The 18,892-nt window shown below is 47.4% G+C and overlaps 1 protein-coding gene across 3 annotated transcripts in view; it reads right to left on the bottom strand.

The window, feature by feature from the left end:
• RASSF2 (Ras association domain family member 2) overlaps positions 1–18,662 on the bottom strand; it is a 40,749-nt gene extending 22,087 nt beyond the window's left edge. For 2 of the 3 annotated variants that reach the window (XM_014074978.2, XM_014074979.2), the window contains exon 1: positions 18,568–18,662. The gene's annotated coding sequence lies outside the window, so the exon portion shown is untranslated. Of the gene's footprint in view, positions 1–17,716; positions 17,791–18,567 lie in introns of those variants that run through there. The other variant, XM_087706063.1, reaches the window with a different exon arrangement.
• Positions 18,663–18,892: the final 230 nt, after the last annotated feature.

Here is an 18,892-nt window from a genome sequence, read left to right as displayed (position 1 = left end):
GCAGGCATCACGATATCACACAAGGAACGGAATTTGCACTGTGATGCTGCAATGCTGTTTTGCTCCTTTTGGTAAAAGCCTCTGATCTGGCAGGTGTCCAGGGGTAAAATTGGTTTGGTTTGGTTTATTGGTTTTGTATGCCGCCCACTCCCAAAGGACTCCGGGTGGCTCACAATAAACAGGGGAGGGAATAAATAAGACAATACAAACAATTTTAAAATCCACAACAATCACAATTAGGACGGGGCTGGGTGCTTTAACAGCCCCCAGCCTGCCGGAACAGCCAGGACTTAGTAGCTTTACGGAAGGCCGGGAGGGTAGTAAGGGTCCGGATCTCCATGGGGAGCTCGTTCCAGAGGGCCGGAGCAGCAACAGAGAAGGCTCTCCCCCGGGGGGGGGGCGCCAGCTGGCATTGGCTGTCAGATGGAACCCCGAGAAGGCCAAGCTTGTGCGATCGAATTGGTCTTTGGGAGGTAATTGGCAGGAGGCGGTCTCTCAGGTACCCAGGTCCGATGCCATGTAGGGCTTTATAAGTAACAACTAGCACCTTGAAGCGAGTCCGGAGATCAATGGGCAGCCAGTGCAGCTTGCGGAGGATAGGTGTAACGTGGGTGTACCTAGGTGCACCCACAATTGCTCGCACGGCTGCATTCTGGACTAGCTGAAATCTTAGAACACTTTTCAAGGGCAGCCCCATGTAAAGCGCATTACAGTAGTCCAGTCTTGAGGTCATGAGGGCGTGAGAGACTATCCGAAGGGCCTCCCAGTCCAGATAGGGTCGCAATTGGTGCACCAGGAGAACCTGGGCAAAGACCCCCCTGGGTCTTAAAATGTTAAGCATGAAAGGCAGAGTTAAAATGTTAAGCATGAGATGCAGAGGAATTTCCTGCCAAGGAAAACATGCAGGTGATAACCAAGTAACGCAGCCACCACTATGTTCAGGACAGGGGGACCAAAAACTATACCTGGGAAAGCTTACCTAGCGAATGCATCAGACTTAGGGGCTCATTGATGACTGAATCCTTAGTACAAAAACATTGGAGGGCTTATTCAGACTTTTCTATCTGCCTTCTAAAAATTCAACCACCCCTTTGCTATCTTTAAGGGCATGAAACCTAATTGTTAAGGTTAAAAAAGCAAAGTTCTAAAACATAGAATTGCTCTTCATTTTAGGAATAGTATATAAGAATATGTCAGAATTAAGGAAAATGGATATAAAGTGAAATGGAGCAGGTACCTAACACCATGTAAATTAAATCAAATTGATGGTAAATATACAAATATTTGTTGGAGGTGCAAGAAAAAGGTTGGAACATATAAACATATGTGATGGGATTGTGATAGTGCACAAAAAATATGGGACATGGTGTTTAGAGAAATTAGAGCACTTTTATCTAGAGATGTCACCAAGGATTGCATTATTGTTGCTGGTGGAAAAACAGCATATAAATGAAACAAAAAAAGGAATTGATTGTACATTTGATAATAGCAGCTAGATCAGTGACGGCTAAATATTGGGGATGAAATTGGGATATTCAAAGAAATGATTGGTATAATGAATTTTGGAGTATGGCAACAAATGATAAATTAACAATGGAAATTAAACTTTAAAAAGGGGATGATCAAAGCAAACAACCATAGTGAAATAGGGAGGGATTTTATAAAATCAGTGTTGGTTGAAGGCAAAGGGAATAAACCTACTCAAGGATATATGTTGTTTTGGAGGGGATAAGGGCACAATTGGAAGATATTGTATATCTAAGAAATATAAGGGGGGGAGGTCTCCAGGGGGGGCCTGCACTGTAATATGTGGGGTTTCCCTTTTGTCTTTCTTTTTTCTTTTTGCATTCAGTTGTATATGTACTGTTTGTATTATTTGTGTTTAAAAAAATATTTTTATATAATAAATAAATAAATAAAATGAAGAATTGCTTTGCTACGTGTCTCCTCTGCAGCACACAAAACATTCTTGGTGCAATTCTTTGGAGCTTTTCCGTCTGGCCTCTATTATTCACAGGTGTCCGCAAGAGAGAGATTATTATTCATTCATTCTCATTATTTGCAAAACCCCTAAGGCAGGAAGCCCAGACGCGTCAGGCAGGTGCTGCATCCGCAAAGACATTGTTTTTTCCGAAGGAGGAGAAAAAGGGAGCAGAAGCACTAATAATATCACAATGCCCCAGCAAAGCAGCTGTCTCCACGCTGCATTTCCTGCCAGGTCTCATAACTAGCACAACAAAGCCCATGTCATGGTCAGGAGGCTCCACCGGACTTTTGGGAGCCTGGCTAGACTAACCCTCACTCTGTCAAGGACCTAGGAGTAGTCATCTCAAACGATCTGAGCCCCAGAGCTCACTGTAACAGCATTGCCAAAAAGGCATTAAAAGTTGTAAACCTAATTTTGTGAAGCTTCTTCTCCGGTAACATTGTATTGCTAACAAAATCTTTGCCAGACCAATCCTCAAATACAGTTCATCTACCTGGAATCCACACTGTATGTCAGACATTAATACAATTGAGTGGGTCCAGAAGTATTTCACGAGAAGAGTCCTCCACTCCTCTGTTCACAACAGAATCCCTTCTGCCACCAGGCCTGAAATTTTGGGCTTGGACAACCTGGAACTGCACTGCCTACACTCTGACCTAAGCGCAGTACATAAAATTGTCTGCTACAACGTCCTACCTATCAATGACTACTTTAGCTTCAACCGCAATAACACTGGGGGAAACAATAGATACAAACTCAAGGTAAACCACTCCAAACTCGATTGCAGAAAATACGACTTCAGCAACAGAGTGGTCAACGCCTGGAATGCTGTACCTGACTCCACTGTTACATCCTCAAACCCCCAAAACTTCAACCTTAAGCTGTCTAGCATGGACCTCACCCCATTCCTAAGAGGTCCATAAAGGGGGCGTGCATAAGCACGCCAGCGTGCCTGTCCTACTGTTCCCATTTATTCGGACCCATTTCCTGTTTTCATGTCCATGTTTATACTTATACCTGTTATATCATAGATATTTGACAAACTAAATAAATAAAATAAATGATCCCAGGTGAAGAGGGTGCCCCTGGGGGGCATCGGAGACTGATGAAAGGGAGCTCAGACACCCACAAAAAACAGGGTCTCTCCAGTCCAAATTCCACATACGGAAGTAAATTGGGTTGGTCATGGAGTCAACGGATGGACAAGAATGCCAAATCCAGTCTAAACATCTGGCTGATTTTGCCATGAACAATAATAATAATAAACAGCTAGCAGATGCATAGGACATCTGTCTAGGGGAATGTGCTTTCCCAAGTAAAGAATCTTGGTTGATCCAGATGTTTGTTCTCGGATTACAATAAGCCAGCTTTCCTTGCCCAGTCTGGTACTCCCCCCCCTCTCTCTCACACACACACACATCGTGGGTTGGCCTTCAACTCCATAATCCCCAATCCTGGACCCATCGAAACCTGTCCTTTGCAATCAATGGGGGAAGAGAGCATGGAGAGCATTCTGCCTTCCCTTACTTCCTTCAAGACAACAACTCCTCACTCCCAATAGACTGTGAAAGAAGACACAGTTCCCAGAAACATCTGCCTCTTTCTGGATGTTTTAGGGAGAATCCAACCTTCCTTGGCCAATTGGCCAAGTGTTCCATCTCTCAGGCTGGGGGGTCAAACAGTACGCCCCTCAGACAGGGTTCGCAATTTGGGAGTCCTCCTGGACCCACAGCTGACTTTTGAACACCACTTGTCGGCTGTGACCAGGGGGGCATTTGCACAGGTTCGCCTGGTGCACCAGTTGCGTCCCTACCTGAACCGGGAGGCTCTCACAACAGCCACTCGTGCCCTTGTGACCTCTAGACTGGACTACTGCAACGTACTCTACATGGGGCAGCCCTTGAAGAGCATTCGGCGACTTCAGCTTGTCCAGAATGCAGCCGCGCGAGCGATCGTGGGTGCTCCTCGGTTCACCCACGTAACACCTATCCTCCGCGAGCTGCGCTGGCTGCCTATTGGTCTTCGGATATGCTTCAAGGCGCTAGTCGTCACTTATAAAGCCCTTCATGGTATTGGACCTGGGTACTTGAGAGACCGCCTGCTGCCAATTACCTCCACTAGACCAATTAGATCCCACATATTAGGCCTCCTCCGAATTCCATCCGCCGGCCAATGTCGACTGGCGACTACTCGGAGGAGAGCCTTCTCTGTGGCTGCTCCGACCCTCTGGAACGAACTCCCCGTGGAGATTCGAACCCTCACCACCCTCCAGGCCTTCCGCAAAGCCCTTAAAACCTGGCTGTTCCGACAGGCCTGGGGCTAAAGAACTGTTGCCCCCGTCTCGAATTGGTATGACTGTTGTGTTTTAATTATGCATTGTTTTTTTTAATGTCGTTTAAATTCTTGTTTGTATTCCCCTTCCCTGGTTGAGTTGTGAGCCGCCCTGAGTCCCCTTCGGGGGGAAAAGGGCGGCATATAAATAAAATCAACATCAACAACATCAACATCAACACCTTCCAGAGCTTGCTGGCCTGCTTCTGTAGGGAGCACTATAAACGTTCAGAAAAGCAGCAAAGCTTTTTCTGAAATTCCGATTCTGGATGGGCTGAATTCAAATCAAAAGAAAGTGATAACATGATGCCACAATAAAAAGAGGGGTGGGGTGGGGAGAATGAGTGCTGTCTCTATGGGGAAGGGCCCCGTTGGCCGCCCTGGGCTTCCCCGCCTGGCATCTGCAGAGGGGCAAAGGACTTCCCCTGCTTGGGAGCATCTTTGATAAAAGGATGCAAAGGATGCCATTTGTCATTCAAGAGAAGATGTCAAAAGCCCCCTGCAGCCCCCTCCCCATCAGGACATCTTCCCCTTAGAGCAGCGTGAGCTGACCCCTGAGTACAATGGGGAGATTTTCCCTGATTTTCAGGGAAAGATTTGAGTTAAGTGGCGGCTTCCAATCGGGCCTCCTAAACTTGGCAACGGTGCTTCTTCCTGCTCTCTACACTATTTTATTTATTTATCTAGTTATTTTATTTGATTTTAATTTGTCAACAAGTACAAGGAAACAAGTAGGGAAAACACATGAAAAAATGGCACAAATAAATGGATATAAATAAGCAAAACATAGCCATGAGCACATAAAAAGAGCACATATAAATGGGTAGGCAGGCTGGTTGGCTTATGAATGCTCCCTTGAGGGACCTCTTAAGAAACACATAAGGTCCACGGTAGATAGCTTAAGGTCAAAGGTACGGGGGGGAGGGGGGGTTAGAGGAACTAACAACAGGCTCACTACTAGTGGGGACCGGCAGAAAAATCCGGCAGCAGCCATTCCAAAATGCATTTCCCCCCCCAAGGAAAGACCAACGCTGGTGGCCACCAAACCCCTGGGAAACCATTTGCATGCGAGCGTGAAATCATCCTTCAGTGTCATCGTCGCAGGAGTTAAGAACCAGGGGCCGGCCTGCCAAGAGAATGCCAAGTTGCACAATGACTCGCGGCACACAAAACCCCTGTGAGAGTGGCAGCTGCTCAGCCTCGGAGGGAGGCAGCCTTTGCCCTTCACCAGCAGACAACTCCGCATCTGCCAGGATTTCTCCCCGCACCAAACGCCTCGAGATGCTGCAGGCAAAAGTTTCCAAAGCACCAGGAAAGCAAAAGATGGTTGAGGGAAGGCTAAAACGTGAAGAATGGCCACAGAAATTGGGTTTGGCTCGTGTGGAGAAAAGAAGGACCAGGGGTGACATGATAGCAGGATTCTGGTATTTGAGGGGCTGCCAAAAAGAGGAGGGGGTCAACTTAAAGCAGTGTTTCTCAACCTTGGCAACTTGAAGTCCTGTGGACTTCAACTCCCAGAATTCCCCAGCCAGCTATGCTGGCTGGGGGATTCTGGGAGTTGAAGTCCACAGGACTTCAAGTTGTCAAGGTTTAGAAACACTGACTTAAAGCACCAGAAGGCAGGAGAAAAGCAAAGGATGGAAATCCCAAAGGTGCTTTTTTCAAATGGACCTCCTGGTTTTTCTTTGAAGGCGCAGAGCTTCTGATCCAAGAAGCTTCTTCATGATCTGAAGAAGCTTCCTGGATGAGAAGTAAAATGTCTTCCAAAGAAAAAACCAGAAAGCCCCAGTTGCCTCTTGCAAAAGCACCTTTGGGACAACCAGGACCCGATGATGGAGAAGCTCCATAGACAAGGGACGGGAACTAACCAAAGAGAGGAGCAACCTGGAATTAAGGAGAAACTTCCTAACGGGGAGGACGATAAACCATTGGAACTGCTTGCCTCCAGAAGTCATGGGTGCTCCATCACTATTTTTTCCAAGGCACCAGAAGGCAGGACAAGAAACAATGGATGGAAACTAATCAAGGAGAGAAGCAACCTGGAATTCAGGAGAAATTTCCAAAGTGAAAAGAATTAACCAGTGGAACTGCTTGCCTCCAGAAGTTGTGGGTGCTCCCTCACTGGAGGCTTTCAAGAAGAGACTGTCTGAAATGGTATAGGCTCTCTTACTTGAGCAGGGGGCTGGACTAGATGACCTCCACGGGTCCTTTCAACTCCATTGTTCTGTTATTTTGTTGTTCTTCTAACCGTCTCCAGCAATATTGGGAAACACAGAAGCATGGAGAACAGAAGCTCCTTGCAAACATCAAGGGATTTTGCCCTGAGTCTAAAAGAGACACAAGGTAGGATGAAGAGTTCTTGGAAAGATAGAAGAGTCACAGATGGCTTTGACTGTCGATTCCTTTTCAAGAACAAGATAAACTTCCAGGAACAGCAACAGGCACAGTAAAAAGAGGCGAGGTGATGCCATAATGGTGTGTCCATGACCCCACCACCTCTCCATAACTGTCCAGAGCTGCTTCTTAACTATGGAAGGCTGCAGACAATGAGGCCCATCAATGAAACATCTTCAGAGAGGCCAGACAGGTTGGCTCATCCCAGCTTCCCCAAGTTTGCAAACTGGACTTTAGGAGTATCCTCCAATTACTGATGCCCTTGTACATGCAAACCCCTAATTCAAAACCTCCATTCTGACCTGGACAACAATCCGGAGAAGCCTCAGCCAGCCTGGTCTTCCTTCTTCACCACCCATGAAGCAGAGATGTGGGGTGCACATATATGCACTTTGGCTCTGTGGGAACCCTAATAAAGTTTGCAAAACATGCTTTCAACCTGCCTGCTCAAAAGGTTGGAGGATCTCTATGATACACCACCATTACAGAACACAAGGACATTTCACACATCAGTAAGATATGCTTTGCTAGAGAAACAATTAGGGACCCGGTAGCTCAGTGGCTATGACGCTGAGCTTGTCGATCAGAAAGGTCGGCAGTTTGGCGGTTCAAATCCCTAGCATTATGGAGTAACGGAGTGAGATCGCGTGACTTGTCCCAGCTTCTGCCAACCTAGCAGTTCGAAAGCACATAAAAAATGCAAGTAGAAAAATAGGAACCATCTTTGGTGGGAAGGGAACAGCGTTCCGTGCACCTTCGGCGTTGAGTCATGCCGGCCACATGACCACGGAGAGTGCTGGCTTTATGGCTTTGAAATGGGGATGAGCAAAAAACTCAAAAAGCCCCCAAAGCCCCCACTCCCATCCTAAAAACCAGCGTCCCCTCAGTGCCTTCACAAGACGCTTCCAATATACCCCTGAACAAAACACTGGGAGTTTTGTCTGGGAAATCCAGTGAAAATGCCATTCAGACTAAATTACAGCCTACGTCTCTCTCAGCTTTGCTTTGTATAATTTATGCCATTCTCATAATTTCAAAAGCTTTGCCATCTGCCTCTAAATCAATAAACCCTAATTAGTGAGGGGCAGGAAGGCGGGTGAAAAGGGTGAAATCCCTCACTGCCAAGATCTAATTCTGTCCCGTTTGGTGGGGGCTCACTCAGCTCTGGTGGGACAAAACCTAGAAGTTTGTTTTCCATTGTTTAAAAAACCAGAAATCTCAACAATCTAGCAGTTGAATAATCCATTTTGTCTCAAATAAGGTAAAGGTTCCCCTGATATATATGAGCTAGTCGTTCCCAACTCTAGGGGGCGATGTTCATCTCAAAGCTGAAGAGCCAGCGCTTTCTGAAGACTATTAAGAGCCTTTATTAGGACTTACTTAGTGGCGATACGGCGGCAAAATGCACACATTTTTCCGCTCTTATTGCGTCCGCGGAATCTCGCCCAGCCGCCCTGTTTAGGGTGACCCACTCCCTCCTGAAAGGTGAGGAGGTGGGGGAACCCCTGCAGGGAAGAGCTGGGGAATTTGTTCAGTTTCTGTCGGATAAAATCACTCAGTTTCGGACAGACCTTGACTCCGCTTGGGCAATACCAGCCGAGATACCGAGGGTAAGTCTCAATCGGACTTCCTGGGATGAGTTCGAATTTGTCACCTCTGAGGAAGTGGACAAGGCCATGGGAGCGATGAGCACCTCCACCTGTTTACTGGACCCGTGCCCCTCCTGGCTGGTTTCGACCAGCAGAGAGGTGAAATGAGGCTGGCTCCAGGCGATTACCAACGCATCTTTGCAGGAGGGGTCTTTCCCGCAACCATTGAAGGAAGCGGTGGTGAGACCCCTCCTCAAGAAGCAATAGCAATAGCAATAGCAATAGCAGTGGACTTATATACCGCTTCATAGGCCTTTCAGGCCTCTCTAAGCGGTTTACAGAGAGTCAGCATATTGCCCCCAACAATCTGGGTCCTCATTTTACCCACCTCGGAAGGATGGAAGGCTGAGTCAACCCTGAGCCGGTGAGATTTGAACCGCTGACCTGCTGATCTAGCAGTAGCCTGCAGTGCTGCATCTAACCACTGCGCCACCTTGGCTCTTATCCAGCTTTCCCTGGATCCAGCCATCCTGAAAAACTATCGTCCTGTCTCCAACCTTCCTTTTCTGGTCAGTCTGGTTTCAGGCCTGGGTACAGCACTGAAACCGCTTTGGTCGCACTGATCGATGATCTCTATCGGGCTAGGGATAGAGGGCATTCCTCTATCCTGATGCTTCTTGACCTCTCAGCAGTTTTCGATATCATTGACCATGGTATCCTTCTGCGACGTCTGGAGGAGGTGGGAGTGAGAGGCACCGTTTTACGGTGGTTCTCCTCTTACCTCTCCGACAGGTCGCAGTCAGTGTTGGTCGGGGGGCAGAGGTCGACCCCTAGGCCCCTCAAATGTGGGGTGCCACAGGGTTCGGTCTTCTCCCCCCTCCTATTTAACATCTACATGAAACCGCTGGGTGAGATCATACGACAGCACGGGATAAAGTACCATCAATATGCAGATGATACACAGTTGTATCTATCTGCCCCGTGCCAGCTCAGTGTAGTGGCGGACATGATGTGCTGATGCCTGGAAGCTGTCAGGATCTGGATGGGGATGAACAAATTGGTGTTCAATCCCGATAAGACTGAGTGGCTTTGGATGTTGCCCCCGAAGGACAGCCCAGGCAGTCCATCCTTGATCCTGGGGGGTGAAAACTTACGCCCCTCAGAGAGGGCCCGCAATTTGGGGGTCCTCCTGGATTCACAGCTGACACTGGAACATCCTCTGTCGGCTGTGACCAGGGGGGCTACCCTTGAAAAGCGTTCGGAGACTACAGCTAGTCCAGAATGCAGCTGGGCAAGCGATATTGGGTATACCGAGGTACACCCATGTTACACCTGTCCTCCGCGAGCTGCACTGGCTACCAATTGGTCTCTGGACGCAATTCAAGGTGTTGGTTATTACCTTTAAAGCCCTACATGGTCTAGGACCAGCGTATCTGCGAGACCGCCTACTGCCACATACCTCCCAACGGCCGATAAGATCCCACAGATTGGGCCTCCTTTGGATGCCGTCAGCCAGTCAGTGTCGGATGGCGGGCCCCCGGAGGAGAGCCTTCTCTGTGGCTGCTCCGACCCTCTGGAATCAGCTATCCCCAGAGGTCCGGGCCTTGCCCACTCTCACGGCCTTCAGGAAAGCTGTTAAAACCTGGCTGTTCCAGCAGGCCTGGGGCTGTTGACCTTATTTTTAAGGTCCAGCCTCGATTAGAACGAATGTGTGTTGTGAATTTTAAACCATTCTTTTTTATTTTCTTTTTCTTTTCTTCCCCTTCTTTGTAAGCCGCCTGGAGTCCTTCGGGATTGGGCGGCCTATAAATTCAATAAATAAATAAATAAATACATCTCTGGTCATGTGGTCGGCTTGACTCAATGCTGAAGGCACACTTGGAACATTGTTTCCTTCTCACCAAAGGTGGTTCCTATTTTTCTACTTGCATTTTTTATGTGCTTTCGAACTGCTAGGTTGGCAGAAGCTGGGACTAGTAATGAGAGCTCACTCCGTTACACGGTGCTAGGAATTCAAACTGCCGACCTATGTGATCAACAAGCTCAGCATCTTAGCCACTGAGCCATCAGATAGATACTTGAAAACTTGGGGAAAGGCTAGGAGCTGGAAAAATCCGGGAGGAGTCTTCCTTTTTAACGCTATTTTTCTTCAATATAAAGACAAAGTATTGAAAATAATATCCCGTAACAGTCATTTGAAATGAAGATTTCATTTAACTCAGGGGTCTTCCAACTTGGCAACTGGCTGGGGAATTCTGGGAGCTGAAGTCCACAAGTCTTAAAGTTGCCAAGTTTTGGAGACCAAATCGTGGTCTATTTGATCAGTTTTTTGGGGGTTCGCACCAGTGGTGGGATTCAGCCGGTTTGCACCGATTTGGGTGAACCGGTAGCTGACCCCTCCCACCCCTCCCAGGAGTCTCCACATGTCCCATTTTGGATGCCAGATAAGTGCAGGGGCCACGCAGAGGGTATAGAAGGCCCAGGGAGGCTATTTTCACCCTCCCGGAGGCTCAGCAAAAGCCTCCGGAGCCTGGGGAGAGTAAAAATGCCCCCCCCCAATGGTACGAGAGGCTGAGTAGGCCACATCCACCATGGCCACGCCCACCCAGCAACCGGGCAGAGAATCTGTTGTTAACATTTTAGAATCCTACCACTGGTTCGCATAACACAAGGACAATTAAAGATGCAATGCCTACATTGACACAAGAGCTAAACCTGGTTATTTTTACGTTTCTGGTTTTTTTAAAAAAATTAGTGATTAGTTGCTTGATTAGTTTATGCTTCTGGATCCTCCTCCCCCAAAGAACCAAGCCCCCAAACTTCTCCATCGTCCTCCTGAGATACTTCTAAACTATGGAAGGCTGCATACAATGAATGCTTGCATGAATGCAAACTGTGAATCATCAGCCAAGCACGCAAGCCGAGTTCACAAAGGACACTGCCTCTGAGACCTCTCAAGTTATCGTATACTTAAATAAACGGAAACTTGGATTTTTTCCCCAGAATGTTTAACATTCATTCCAACGGAGGAATTCCTATGCCCAGCTATCTATTGACTGTTCTGTTGAGATACTGGAGCCGATCTTCTTCAAGGAGAAAGGCCCAGAAATGCCACAAGTGAATCTTCCAAATATTGTAAATATATGACATTATGAGGCATCTGCATGGAAAATACTTGACTGGGAAATTCAAGCTAACTTATCTTGCGAGTAACAAACAGATTCCGGACTAGCCATTCTCCTTGGCTGCGTCTCTTGGCAGAAGGAAGTTCTTGGCAGATGAAGGACCTCTACGTGAAAGCAGCTTTTGACCCAAGGCCTAGAGCAGGGGTGAGGAATGATGGGCCCTTTATGACTTGCGAACTCCAACCATGCTGGCTCAGAATTCTGGGAGCTGAAGTCATAAAAGGGCCATCGTTCCCAACCTCTGGCCTAGTGAGATGCTGTGGGAAGCTACCGCAGCATTTCTATTGATAAGTCAACTGAAATGCTGTTAATATCACTTTATAATGCCTTGGTAAGGCCACACTTGGAATCCTGCATCCAGTTTTGGTCACCACAATGTAAAAAAGAGGTTGCGATGCTAGAAAGAATGCAAAGAAGAGCAACCAGGATGATGAGGGGACTCGAGGCTAAAACATAAGAAGAACAGTTGCAGGAACTGGATATGTCTAGTTTAATGAAACGAAGGACTAGGGGAGACAAGATAGCAATCTTCCAATATCTCAGTGGTGGCCCCAAAGATAAGGGAGTCAAGCTAGTCTCCAAGGCACCTGAAGGCAGGACAAGAAGCAATGGGTGGAAAATAATCAGGGAGAGAAGCAACCTAGAACTAAGGAGAAATTTCCTGACAGTGAGAACAATTAAACAGTGGAACAGCTTCCCTCCAGAAGTTGTGAATGCTCCAACACTGGAAGTCTTTAAGAAGATGTTGAATAACCATTTTTCTGAAGTGGTGTAGGGCTTCCTGGCTAGCAGGGAGTTGGACTAGAAGACCTCCAAGGTCCCTTCCAACTCTGTTATTTTATTCTATTCTATTCTGTTATTCTGACGCGAGGCTGGAGATGACAATGTCCTGCCTCAACGTCCACTTCCAAAACTGAGGGCGAATGTTCCTCTTCTTTTAAAACATGATAATAATCCCATGTCTCCAGCTGTGTCCAAAATTCTCACAGAAGGACTCCTTGACTACCTCGGGAGCCAAAGAACCGATCTCTGAGGCAGGCAGTCCAATGGGGATTGTGGAGCAAAGAAAAATTGAGTCTCAGCTATTCCGGAGGAAAACTCTTTTCTTCTCTAAGAAGCAAGTTAATTGTCCTCACCCTGAGCAGGTCAGGGACACCAAAGCTAAAGAGACTTATTTAAAAATTAAAAAAAGAAGGGGAGAGACCGAGGAAAAGAGGAATGGAGGAAAGAAGAACTGAATTTGGACAAGGAAGAGTTTTGCTTTAGAGAGCGTCAATTGGAACACTAAAAGTTTGATTTAAACTATTTATCCAGAAGATTGTTTTGTGTTCCTGCTGTTTTGGTAAAATGCTAGTTTTTTCAGCCGGAAGTTGGCCTTGGGGTCCATAGAGGCTTGATAAGCCAAGGTGGCGCAGTGGTTAAAATGCAGCACTGCAGGCTACTGCTAGATCAGCAGGTCAGCGGTTCAAATCTCACTGGCTCAGGGTTGACTCAGCCTTCCATCCTTCCGAGGTGGGTAAAATGAGGACCCAGATTGTTGGGGGCAATATGCTGACTCTCTGTAAACCGCTTAGAGAGGCCTGGAAGGCCTATGAAGCGGTATATAAGTCTACTGCTATTGCTATTGCTATTGCTATAAGAAGGAATCTGCCAATTCAGCTTCTGAGAAAGGGGCCAGGACTTCAGCAGAGGCTCCTGGTGCAGCCAGGCACTTCCGCCCATGAGTCATTCATGTCTACCGGGGACCGTTCTGCCATGGGGGGAGCTCTCAATTGCGGAAGGTGGCAAGCCCAGCCCTGGTAAGAGTGGGGCCCGACCCACTTCAGCTTCTGAAGCAGGAGTAGATGCGGTGGCCGTCATCTTTCACATGCGCTACGGAGTGGAGAGTTGGCCCCGGACAGAAAGTCACAGAAGCCTTTGAAATGTGGATTGACAGGCGACTGTTACGTATCAGCTGGGTTGACAAAATCAGAAAGGAGGAGGGGATATACCGCCAGCGAAAGCCAAGGGAAATCACCAAAAGCATAGAAAAGAAAAAGTTAGAATATTTTGGACATGGGATGCGACACCCAAAAAATACGGCCTCTTTCACTCTTTCCTCTTCAGGGAAAGATTGAAGGCAAAGGAGGTCCAGCAGAAGGAGAACGTCGTGGCTTCCAAATTTAAGGTTTGGACAAAACTCAGTGGCACTTTTTCATGTGGCTGTTGATAAAAATAGGATCATCAACTTGATCGCCAACATACAATGATGAATGCGGGAGGAGGAGGAAGAAGAAGAGGAGGTGGAGGAGGAGGAGGAGGAAGAAGAAGAAGAAGAAGAGGAGGAGGAGAGGAGGAAGAAGAAATGGGGAGGAGGAAGACGAGAAGGACGAGAGGAAGAGGAAGAAGAGAGGAGGAAGAGGAGGAGAGGGAGGAAGAGGAAAAGAAGAAGAGGAGGAGGTGGTGGTGGATGAAGACAAGGAAGAGGAAGAAGAGGAAGAAGAAGAAGAGGAGGAGGAGGAGGAGGAAGAAGAAGAAGAAGAAGAAGAGGAGGAGGAGGAGGGGAAGAAGGTGGTGGTGTTGGTGGAGGAGGAGGAGGAAGAAGAGGAAAAGGAGGAGGAGGAGGAAGATCTTTCCCAAGCAGCTCTTCTGCTGTCAACACCAAAGTCAAAAGATTTGGAGAAAGCTACACAATCCTCCCTCAGTGCAACTTGATCTACCACCAGGACCCCAAGAGGCCGGGGAGGAGAGAGGCTGGGTCAGCCAAGACAAGGAGAAGGGTTTCAACTCAAACTTTCTGACCATTCATTTCAGGAAATTCGGCCAATATGATTCGGGGAATTTGTCTATACAGGGAGACCTTGACACACAACTGAGCCCAAATTTTCTGTCGCAAAGCAATACAGTTGTTAAGTGAGCTTGCTCTACTTTATGACCTTTTTATTGCCGTTGCTAAGGGAATCACTGCCACTATTGCAGCATCGCGGTTGTTAAGTGAATCTGGCTTCCCCATTGACTCTTCTTGTCGGAAGGACACAAGGATACATTTATGAAACCATCATAAATGTGAGCCAGTTGCCAAGGATCTGAATTTTAATCACGTAACCATGAGGATGCTGCAACAGACATAAGTGTGAAAAATGGTCATAATTCGTTTTTTTCATTGCTGTTGTAACTTTAAATAGTCACTAAATGAGGCATTTCCATATTTGCTTTATTAATTCATATCCACTCTTCCTTCTACTCCATAACTGCAGGCATAGAAGAGGATTCTGTGAAAATGATCCTAGTAGTTTACTTGCAAGAGGAGTGAAGAAAAAAAGCAAGATGGCAGCCACACAAACCCTGCCCCCTTTTAGGCGTGGCTTGGATCACATGTTCACACAGCTGCCATCTTGATTTTTTTTTTAAATCCATCCTACAGACCTTGCAGCTAATCTAGCTTGGAGAGAGCAAGATGGAAAAACTTGGAAGATAAAACTGGAAAAGTATTTTACTGACTCCAAAGGATTTCAGGACAAAATCAGGCTGATCTCTGGACTGAAGGGCCAAATAACTGGTTAAATATTTTCCAATAATTAGCCAGTAAACACTCACTGATATCACCGGAGGTCAAATATTGTTAAGTGGTCAACTGAAGAACTGGCTTGCTGCCAACTTCACTTTCCAAACCAAAAAAGTGGCTTGAAGAAGATAACTTACAAATGAGGCATTTGTTGTGCTTTGATTGTTGCTTTGTTGTGCCTTTGTTCAATAAATATTTTGCAACTTCAGAATGGCCTGGATTATCCTTGAGCGAAACCAAAACGACAGAAGGGTTTAATTGTTGCGTTGATCAAAATCTTCCCTAGCGCTTGTGTGAAATTATAACTTACAATCATTAACAAAAAACAATCCCTCTTCCTCCCTAGAGTCATTTAACTAATTTGCTTTTGTCGTCAGCATAAATATTAACACTTCGGAGCACTAAATCCACTTCCTTTTGGTTTGGATAACGCTCCGAGCCTTCTCGATTCCCAGGATTCCCATAAAATAAACTCCCATTTAAGGCATCTTTCCACTTCGTCCCACGCCAAGAACGGGAGGAAGCAAAATCCAACAGATCGACTTTGTTTTCAATCACTTCTCCAGGACAGAAAAACGGAAAACATGTGCGAAGTGGAGCGGACACCCAGGCCTTCGCCAAGAATGAACAAACATTGGTGTCTCTTCACTCAGGAATTTGGGATTTGGAACCAGAAGAGGGTTTAACAAGTCCTTTTGGACTAAATCAAGAGTACTTCTTGCTCAAGTGTGTGTGTGTGTGTGTGTGTGTGTGTGTGTTTCAGCAGGCTAATTTAAAGGAGGTACCATTTCTATTGTCCTTCCGGCTAAATCAACTACAATTTTGGCTCCTAGAGATTTACTATGGGATCGCAAACTAACTTGATGGCCCTTTTGATATCTAGCAATTTTCTGAGCCCATTGGGAGCCGCCGGGGATCCCATCTGGACTCCGCTGTGTGCAAACACTCTTCCTCCGCGATCAGCAATGGCTCAAGGCCCCAGTTCTATTACACTGCGAGCTATACAGAGCTTGTAGGTCTGCACATATTCTCCCCTTATTAGAGAGATTGCCAGGGAGGGCAGACCATTTTCATCTAGGCTTTCTCCTCCAGGACACTAACCCAGTTACCATGTATGCAGTGGCCAAGTTCTGTGCTGCTGCAATGTCCATAAGAAAAAAATTGGCTACAGAAATATAGTACCATCTTGTACCAATTATCTGGACATACCTTTAACAATCTTTGGATCATTATGTTATTATCCACTTTTAATGTCAATACTTTTTAATTATATTTTAATGTTAGTATTTTTTAATATAGTGTAAAAACTAATGTGTATTGCTGGTCTTTGACCGTAATAAAGATTTTACTACTTACTACTACTGCTCAAGGCCCCATCCCATCCACGTGGCTGGGGGGGGGGGTTCTGGGAGTTGAAGTCCACAAGTCTTAAGGTTGGAGACCCCAGTTCTACTCAATTCCTCTCCCCCTTAGACCTAACAACGGGGACATGCAAACTGTTGGCATCCTTTGCTGCAACAGATGTAGGCAGAGGAGGCATTTCCTTAGGCAGCGGTTCAAAGCTTCCTGATTATTAGAAGGGCCTGTGAGTTAGATGTTGTTGAAACATCACACTTTTAAGGAAATACGTGTTAGAAGAGCAGCTGCCTGAATCAGCAGACATTCTCCCAATTCCAGAGGCCTTTGGGGTTTGGAAATAAATGTGCAAATCGGTTAAGGAACTATAAAAAATCGTCCCCAATCTGGAATCTTGCAGGTGTGCTGCATCTTAGTTGGAAATTCCTCATATTCAATGCCGAAGATCTGATCTTCTCATTGATACTCTCATTATTCAGACACGGAGCAAGTTAATCATATCAAGAATGGTGAAATTCTAGAACATAACTTGGAGAAATGCAAGGTTGGAGTTCAGCTGCCCACAAAATGGAAAAGTTATAGAGGTAAAACTGCAGCAAAACAAACATTTCCGATTTTTATAACCAACTACTTTAAAGCAAAACCACAAGACGAAGCCTTAAGAAAAAAACAACAGCCAGCACAGGTAGTCCTCAACTTACGACCACAATTGAGGCCAGCATTTCTGTTATTAAGGGAAACATTTGTCAAGGGAGTTTTGCCCCATTTCATTACCTTTCTTGCCACTGTTGTTAAGTGAACCACTGCAGCTGATGGGTTAGTAATCCAGTTGTTAAGTGAATCTGGCTTCCCCATTGACTTTGCTTGGTTGCAAAAGGGGATCGCATGGCCCCCAAGACTCAGCAACCATCGTAAGTTTGAACCAGTTGCCAAGCGTCTGAATTTTGATGGCAGGGATGCTTCAAAGATCATAATTTTGAAAAACGGCCGTAAGTCCCATTGTTCGGCGCCATTGTACCTTTGAACAGTCACTAAACGAACCGTTGTAAGTCAACAACTGCCTGCCTAGCATCACAAGAAAACGTATACTTCTGGATCAAAAATCAAGTGGAAAAAGAACCAATGAGGAGGAAAATAAAGAGAGGATAGTTATTATCAAGTGTGTTGCCTAACCTGCGGTTGTTTACAACTACAACTCCGGTCATTTAACAACCCACAATCACAACAATCATTCACTTGGCTAACAGTCTAAGGAAGTCTAGTGCAATTTTAGGAAGGAAGGGAGGGAGGGAGGAAGGAAGGAGGGAAGGAGGGTCTTTACGCATTTCACCTGCAAGGGTCCTGCTGAGTTTGCTCCAGATGGTCCTTGCACCAACAGCGTGAACGTGGTGTGACTCCAAGAGGAAGTGACACCACCACATCTTACCCACTCAGGCAGACAGACAGGGCGAAAGGCGGCAACCCCTGCAGATGCCTGCCAGCCCAGCTTCCTCTTTTCACCTTCCTTCCCCCAACCCCCCCCCTTCTTCCGGCTCCTAAGATCAGCAATCTTGACCAAGAGCAGAATGAGGGAAGGTCCAATCCTGGTTTCCAAGGCAAGCCAAGATCTCCCCCCTCCGGGGAGAAGAGAGATTCAGGCCCATCAGCCGAGGGAAGGAGACCCCTCCGCCTCCCCTCCACATCGCCCTTCCTGGTTGCTCAACTCTTTTCAACAAGCCCAGATGCTTTTTTTTTTTTTTGAGCCCGCAAACCGAACGTCTGAACGCGTCCCTCGAAGGCGGAGTTCGCAAACCCGAGGGGAGAGATGGAAGGGAGGTACCCGGGTCGATGGGTGGGAGGGTCGCGCTCCCACGACTCACATCCCCTCCCCCAAATTCTCATCCCCGATCTGGACCCAGACTTAGCGTTTCTCTGGGCTCCTGAGGAGGAAAGCGGGCGGGAGAAAGACCCCCGGGGCGCTAACCACCAAACCCTCCGCCCCTCGGAGGGCAAAAACCGGGGGTCTCCGGGTAGCAGGCGCTGTAAGTGGCCAGGGGGCTGTTGGGGCATCCTGGCCAGGCTCGGTGAGCGCAGCGCAATCTTGGGGATGCCGCGGGTCGGGCAGGCGGCGGCGGGGCTCAGGAGGTGTTTGGGGTCCCGGAGGGCTTCTAGCACCGTCTCCCGGCCCCCAGCCCCACTTACCGGATCCGGGCGGCGATCCGCGATCCCCGGTCCTGCGCGGCCGGCGGGCGGTTCCGATCTAGCGGAGGATCGGTCCCCCCACAGCTTCTCGCCCCTCCTCTCCTCCGCCCAGCCTGACAATAGCCGCGCCTCCCCCCGCTTCGGCCTCACTCATTGGCAGCAGCGGGGGCTGCCGCGGGGGGTGGTGGTCCCTGTTAAGGGAAGAGGGGGCGACCAACTCACTCTCCCTCCTCCATCAGGGCAGCCCTCCCCAAGTCCGCCCTCTCCCCAAAGGCCCCTAGCCGTTTGGGAAGAAAGGCAGCTGGAAGGAGAGCGAAGGGACCCT

The sequence above is a fragment of the Thamnophis sirtalis genome, unplaced genomic scaffold, assembly GCF_051295495.1.
Source record: "Thamnophis sirtalis isolate CommonGarterSnake01/CBP01778 unplaced genomic scaffold, rThaSir2_p1.2 scaffold_2, whole genome shotgun sequence".
In the NCBI taxonomy this organism is placed as follows: domain Eukaryota; kingdom Metazoa; phylum Chordata; class Lepidosauria; order Squamata; family Natricidae; genus Thamnophis; species Thamnophis sirtalis.
The sequence above is the reverse complement of the archived record's forward strand: the minus strand, read 5'-3'. Positions and strand labels throughout refer to the sequence as shown.